The sequence below is a fragment of the Protobothrops mucrosquamatus genome, unplaced genomic scaffold (genome assembly GCF_001527695.2).
Source record: "Protobothrops mucrosquamatus isolate PMUCROS unplaced genomic scaffold, P.Mucros_1.0 scaffold2435, whole genome shotgun sequence".
NCBI classification, from domain to species: Eukaryota; Metazoa; Chordata; class Lepidosauria; order Squamata; family Viperidae; genus Protobothrops; species Protobothrops mucrosquamatus.
The window spans coordinates 120132-127547 of NW_015388507.1; positions in this window are offsets into that span (position 1 = coordinate 120132).

The following is a 7416-nucleotide window of genomic DNA, read 5'->3' on the forward strand; positions in this document are numbered from 1 at the left end:
CTCCTCCTCCTCCTCCTCCTCCTCCTCCTCCTCCTCCTCCTCCTCCTCCCTGCAAACTCCACTTCCATCTAGCACTGATGATGTTCCTAGCTGGGTTATGAAACGTCTGCAAGAAAACAGCCTAGCTCAGAGAGCACCAAGGACCTCATAGTCCTCCTCCTCCTCCTCCTCCTGGCACTGATGATGTTACCTAGTTGGGTCATGAAATGTCTGCAAGAAAACCACCCAGCTCAGAGAGCACAAAGGACCCCACAGTCCTCCTCCCCCTCCCCCTCCCTCTCTCCCTCCTTGCCAACTCTGCTTCCATCTAGCACTGATGATGTTCCCTAGTTGGGTCATGAAACATCTGCAAGAAAACACCTGGCATGCTCCCCCCCGGGGCCCGAGGTGGGAGAGAGGTGCCCTGAGCTCCAGCCCAGGAGCACTGGAAGTTTTTAAGAAGAGACTGGACAGCCATTTGTCCAAAATGGTATAGGGTTTCCTGCCTGAGCAGGGTTGGACTAGATGACCTCCAAGGTCCCTTCCAACATCATCATCATCATCATCATCATTATTATTATTACTACTACTACTACTACTATTACTACTACTACTACTACTACTATTATATTATTATTATTATTATTATTATTATTATTATTATTATTATTATTATTATTATTATTATTATTATTATCTTCCCCGTCCTACCTTTGCCCCCCTCCCGGACGGGCCGTGGGGAAAGTGTCACCAGAGCCTCTTCTTGCGGGGGGGGGTGCGATTGCTGGAGACAGAAGGGAAGGCGCTCAGGGCTGGGCCCTATCAGCCCGGCTGCCTCCCCTCCTGGGCTGGGGGTGATAAGGAGCAGGACGGTCCTTGCCCAGCCGCAGGGGGAGCTTCTGGGGGCCACTGAAGGCTCTGGATTAGGCCAGCCCCTCTCCTGCCTTCGGGGCGCTCCTTGAACCGGGCACTGCCAGCTGGCATCTGGCCCCGAAGGAGAAGCTGCTGCCTGGAGGTGGCTGGGGCCTGCATTTATATCCTTTTATTTCAGTTCAGTTCATTTTATATTTTATAACTTTACTTTACTTTACTTTACTTTTTTATTTTACTTTTTACTTTACTCTATTTTACTTTTTTACTTTACTTTACTCTTTACTCTTTACTCTTTACTCTTTACTCTTTACTTTACTTTACTTTACTTTATGCTGGAAGGCAGGACAAGAAGCAACAGATGGAAACTCATCAAGGAGAGAAGCAACTTGGAATTAAGGAGAAACTTCCTGACAGTGAGAACAATTAACCAGTGGAACCACCTGCCTCCAGAAGCTCTGAATGCTCCAACACTGGAAGTTTTTAAGAAGAGATTGGACAGCCATTTGTCCAGAATGGTCTAGTAGGGTCTCCTGCTTGAGAAAGGGGGCTGGACTAGAGGACCTCCAAGGTCCCTTCCAACTTTATTATTATTATGATGATGATGATGATGATGATGATGATGATGATGATGCTTCTTTACTTCCCCTCACCTCACTTTACTGTATTGGAATTAATAGGGCCGCCCCCTCCCTTTCAGTGATTCCAGGTGGCTTGCAAAATATAAAACACCCAACCCAGGCAGTCCTCAATTTATGACCATCCATTTAGTGACCGTTTGAATCCTTTGCAGCTGCCTGGTCCCGCCGTTTGCTCACTGCGCAGCTGTGGGGCTCGGGGCCCACTGAGGTGTTTTTCTCCTGAGGTTCTGTTCAATGCTGAACCCCCAATATTGCACCACAGCAAGTCCCCAACTTACAACCTCTTGTTTAATGACCATTTGATATTGCAATGGCCCTGGAAAAAAAGGGACTTATGACCGGTTTTCACACTTAACGATCGTTGCAGCATCCCCAGGGTCACCTGGTCAAAACCCGGGCGTCTGGCCACTGACTCATATTTATGACGGTCGCTGGGTCCCAGGGTCACGTGATCCCCTTTTGCGACTTTCCCAGCTGGTTTTATTCCCAGCAACACTGACAGGACAAACCAGTAGTATATAAACATAGAGCAAGTCCCACAGTCCTCCTCCTCCTCTTCCTCCTCCTCCTCCTCTCTGCAATCTCCACTCTCTTCTACCACTGATGATGTTACCTAGTTGGGTCATGAAACGTCTACAAGAAAACAGCCAAGCTCAGAGAGCACCAGGGACCCCACAGTCCTCCTCCTCCTCCTCTTCCTCCTCCTCCTCCTCCTCCTCCTCCTCCTCTCTGCACACACGCCCTTCGCTTCCAGCACTGGTGATATCAAGAGAACCACCCAGCTCAGAGAGCACCAAGGAGCCCACAGAAGAGAAAGAGCTGAAAGGGTCCTTTCAATCACAGATGGGCAGTCTGATCAGTTTCAGGGCTCTGCCCTCTCTAGGTGAACCGGTTGACTAGTCTTCAAGCCCAGGTTTGTTTCCCAACCCTGGTCCATCAGTTTCCTTAGTCCCTAATCAGCCCCTCTCTGGTCAAGGACAACCTCACCTGAGAAAGCAGGCTAGCCCTGGTCCAATATTTTCCATGTTGTTTCACAAAATGCCTCAACATGTCGACCAGGAAAAAACAGAGAGCGAGAGAGAGAAGAGAGAGAGAGAAGAGGAGAGAGGAGGAGAGAGAGAAGAGAGAGAGGAGAGAAGAGAGAGAGAAAGAGAGAGAGAAGAGGAGAGAGAGAAGAGAGAGAGAGAGGAGAGAGAGAAGAGGAAAAAGAAGAGAGAGAGAGAAGAGAGGAGAGAAGAGAGAGAGAGGAGAGAGAGGAGGAGGAAAGAGAGAAGAGAGAGAGAAGAGGAAAATGAGAGAGGAGAGAGGAGGAGAGAAGAGAGACAGAGAGAGGAGAGGAGAGAGAAGAGGAAAGAGAGAAGAGAGAGAGAGAGGAGGAGAGAGAGAGAAGAGGAGAGAGAGGAGAGAGGAGAGAAAGGAAAGAGAGAAAGGAGAGAGAGAGGAGAGGAGAGAGAGGAAAGAGGAGAGAGAAAGAAGAGGAGGGAGAGAGAGAGAGAAGAGAGAGAAGAGAGAGAGGAGAGAGAGAAGAGGAGAGAGAGAAAGAAAGGAGAGAGAGGAGAGGAGAGAGAAGAGGAAAGAGAGAAGAGAGAGAGAGGAGGAGAGAGAGAGAAGAGGAGAGAGAGGAGAGAGGAGAGAAAGGAAAGAGAGAAAGGAGAGAGAGAGGAGAGGAGAGAGAGGAAAGAGGAGAGAGAAAGAAGAGGAGGGAGAGAGAGAGAGAAGAGAGAGAAGAGAGAGAGGAGAGAGAGAAGAGGAGAGAGAGAAGAGAGAGAGAGAGAGAGAGAGAGAGAGAGAGAGGTTTTCTTGGCAGTCATATAGAAGTGGCTGGCCCTGCCTAGGGAGCTTTTGCTCAAGTCTGCCTGCCTGTCTGCCTGCCTGCCTGTCTGTCTATCACCCTGAGATTATGGAGGGGTCTCCCAACCAAGGACCACCTGGATTCAACTCTGTCGCGCATTTGAGATAAGCCAAGATCAAACCCTCAAAGAGCTGAGAGTCGGCGCTAGGAGATGCGTTGGATGGAAAATATTTTTATCTTGGCTTTCAACTTAGAATGGATGGAGAGAGTCTGAAAGGCCCAATTGTTGATAGAAGGCTGACAGGCGATGGGGGGGGGGGTGCGTGGTGGGAAATGAAAATTTGCAGAAGAAAGCTAAAAGGATTGGATTTGAATCTGAATACTTTATTTGGCCAAGCGTGATTAGACACACAAGGCATTTCTCTCCGGCACAGAAGCACTCAGTGTACTTGCAAAGCAACAGAGAGAATAAAAATAATAATAATATTAATAGATCAAAGATCCACATCTGCCTCTCCCACGTCGGGTAGACAAAAATGCCAAATCCTGACTGAACATCTGACTGTGCGACGAATCATAAAAACAGTAAAACGGGGAAGTAAGGAAGGTAATAAAAAGGATAAATAATAATAATGGATGGGTTAATACACATACACATTAGACAGAATAACAGAGCTGGAAGGGATCTTGGAGATCATCTAGTCCAACCCAAGAAAGAACTTCCCTCCAGAAGTTGTGGCTGCTCCATCGCTGGAGGTTGCCAAGAAGAGACTGGACAGTCACTTGTCTGATATAAAACCCTAGTGAGGCCACACCTGGAATACTGCAGCCAATTTGGGTCACTATATCACAAAAAAGATGTTGAGAGCTTGGAAAAAGTTCAGAGAAGAGCAACTAAGATGATCCAAGGCCTGAAGACTAAAACATACGAAGAACGGCTGTGGGACTTGGGTTTGGATAATCTAAAGAAAAGAAGAAATAGGGGAGACAGGATAGCAGCATTCCAGTATTTGAGGGGCTGCCCCAAAGAGGAGGGAGTCAAGCTATTCTCCAAAGTCACCCGAAGGCAGGACAAGAAACAACAATTGGAAACTGACCAAAGAGAGAAGCAACCTGGAATTAAGGAGAAACTTCCTGACAGTGAGGACAATTAACCAGTGGAACAGCTTGCCTTCAGAAATGTGGGTGCTCCATCACTGGAGGTTTTTAAGAAGAGACTGGACAGTCACTTGTCTGAAATGGTATATAGGTTCTCCTGCTTGAGCAGGGGGCTGGACTAGAAGGCCTCCAAGGTCTCTTCCAGCTCTATTCTATTCTATTCATTTCATACATACATAAGAATGAAAATAACATATGAACCATGTAAGGCCAGAAATGGGCAACTATGGCCCCTTTTACGACTTGTGGACTTCAACTCCCAGAATTCCTGAGCCAGTCTTGCGTGCAACCTGTGACCCACCAAGACCTCCTAGTCCAGGGGTAGGCAACCTTGGATCTTTTAGGACTCGTGGACTTCAACTCCCAGAATTCCTGAGCCAGCCTGGCTCAGCATGAAAACCTCTCCATTTCTCCTCAGCATGGCTGGCTCAGGAATTCTGGGAGTTGAAGTCCACCAGTCATAAAAGAGCCAAGGTTGCCTACCCGTCCTAGACCAGGGGTGGGGAACCTTGGCTATTTTATGACTGGTGGACTTCAACTCCCAGAATTCCTCAGCCAACCTCCATTTTGTTTGTTAGATTTAAGACAGGAGTCTTCAAACTTGGCTCTTTTATGACTCGTGGAGTTCAACTCCCAGAATTCCTCAGCCAGGATGCTTTAAGACAGGGGTCTTTAAACCTGGCCCTTTGATACTTGTGGACTTCAACCCCCAGAATTCCTGAGCCAGCGTGGGGGAACTATGGCCCCCTCATGTTTCATGGACTTCAACTCCCAGAATTCCTGAGCCAGCCTGGCTCAGCTTGGAAACCTCTCCATTTCCCCTCAGCGTGGCTGGCTCAGGAATTCTGGGAGTTGAAGTCCACCAGTCATAAAAGAGCCAAGGTTGCCTACCCCTGTCCTAGACCCATAGGGTTCCCCTCCACTGCATCCAGGACTTTGCCCTGGATTTTTCCTACTCAGAGAACTTTGCCTTCCCCTCGGAAAGCCACCTGACTGGTTTCTTCAGGCTTGTCCAAATCTTCCTGAGTCATGAGATTGTCCTCCCTTCTCACCTTGGTGTCATGACTTGTTTTTAAACCATTCATCCCGGTCATTTCGAAATGTACGGAAAGATGCCCGGCTGAAGGCAGGAGAAGAAGCAACAGGTCTAAACAACTGTGGGGCCGCGGCTTTCTGACTTTCCTTCCTCCAAGGTCAGCTTCTGGAGCTGCTCCCCGTCTGACATTGGTTAACTCAGTGGGAAGGCATCCCCGGACTTCCCAGATCTTATTTCTGAGGCATTCCCATGCCTCCCTTTGGCCTGACCTCAGGGGTGGGATTCAAATCTCATGTGTTCCAGTATCTCAGGGGCTGCCCCAAAGAAGAGGGAGTCAAGCTATTCTCCAAAGCGCCTGAAGGCAGGACAAGAAGCAACGGATGGAAACTCATCAAGGAGAGAAGCAACCTAGAACTAAGGAGAAACTTCCTGACAGTGAGAACAATTAACCAGTGGAACTCCTTGCCTCCAGAAGCTGTGAATGCTCCAACACTGGAAGTGTTTAAGAAGAGACTGGACAGCCATTTGTCCGAAATGGTGTAGGGTTTCCTGTCTGAGCAGGGGGTTGGACTAGATGACCTCCAAGATCCCTTCCAATTTTTTTATTATTATTATTATTATTATTATTATTATTATTATTATTATTATTATTATTATTATTATTAAATAGGTGAACAAGCGGTTCTCTGTGTGGATGCCGCTTCTACTTAATTCGAAGTCACAACAGCTCTGGAAAAGGTGACCTGACCGTGTTTCACACTTACGACCGTTGTAGCATGCCCAGGGTCACGTGATCAAAATTCAGTCACTTGGCAACTGACTCATACGTACGACGGTCGCAGCGTCCCCTGGGGATCGTGCAATCCCCTTTTGCGACCTTCCGACCAGCAGAGTCAATGGGGGAAGCAGGATCCACTTAACGACTGTGTGATTAACTTTACAACTGCTGTGATTCGCTTAACGACTCCGGCGGGGTCGTAAAACAGGGCAAAACTCACTTAACGACTGCCTCGCTTAGCAACAGTTGTGGGTTGTAAGTCGAGGACTGCCTGTCCACAACTTAAAACTTTTCCGTTAACCCACACAGCAAATTGTCTCACAATAAATTACAGGCTAAGTTATGTAATTAACCACCTTAATCCCGGTTTGATCTGTGGTCTCAACTCACATGTAACACGGTAAAACAGACACAGACTTTCGACGCAGACGTGCAAAATGCCAAGCTGGGTTGATGCTAACCTGGATTAGGTTAGGGTTTGGTGGCTTAGCTTCTGGGGCACATCCGGTCTGTTTGACTAGGCCAGGGGTAGGCAACCTCGGCTCTTTTATGACTCGTGGACTTCAACTCCCAGCACAGCTGGCTCAGGAATTCTGGGAGTTGAAGTCCACGAGTCATAAAAGAGCCCAGGTTGCCTACCCCTGGCATATAACTATGACATTTCCCCACCCCACCCCAAAAGTTAATTCAGTGACACCCACAGGATTGTCTCTCTCTGAGGTCTGCGGATAACCCAGCTCAGGATGTCGGGCAAACGTTGTCAGTTCGTGCAAGGCATTCAGGGTTAGAGCACATCCAGGTAGCCCTCATTTAGCAACTGCCTTGGGCAACAACCGTTCACAGTTGGTTCAGTGTTTGTGAACCAAGCCTGACCTTGATAACCTTTGCAGGTCTCTAGAGCAAAGAAAGCTGAAGTAAGACTGCAAGCACAATCATGGTTTCATTTAGCGACTACTTTGCTTAGTGACTGAGTGGCTGTTCCCAATTGTGTTCACTAAATGAGGACTCTTCTGTACTTGGAAAAATATTCTAAATTTGCTGGGGAGGGAGAGAGAGGGAGAGAGGAGGGAGAGAGGGAGGGAGAGACAGAGAGGGGGGAGAGACAGAGAGAGGGAGGGGGAGAGAGAGGGAGGGAGAGAGGGGAGAGAGAGGGACGAAGAGA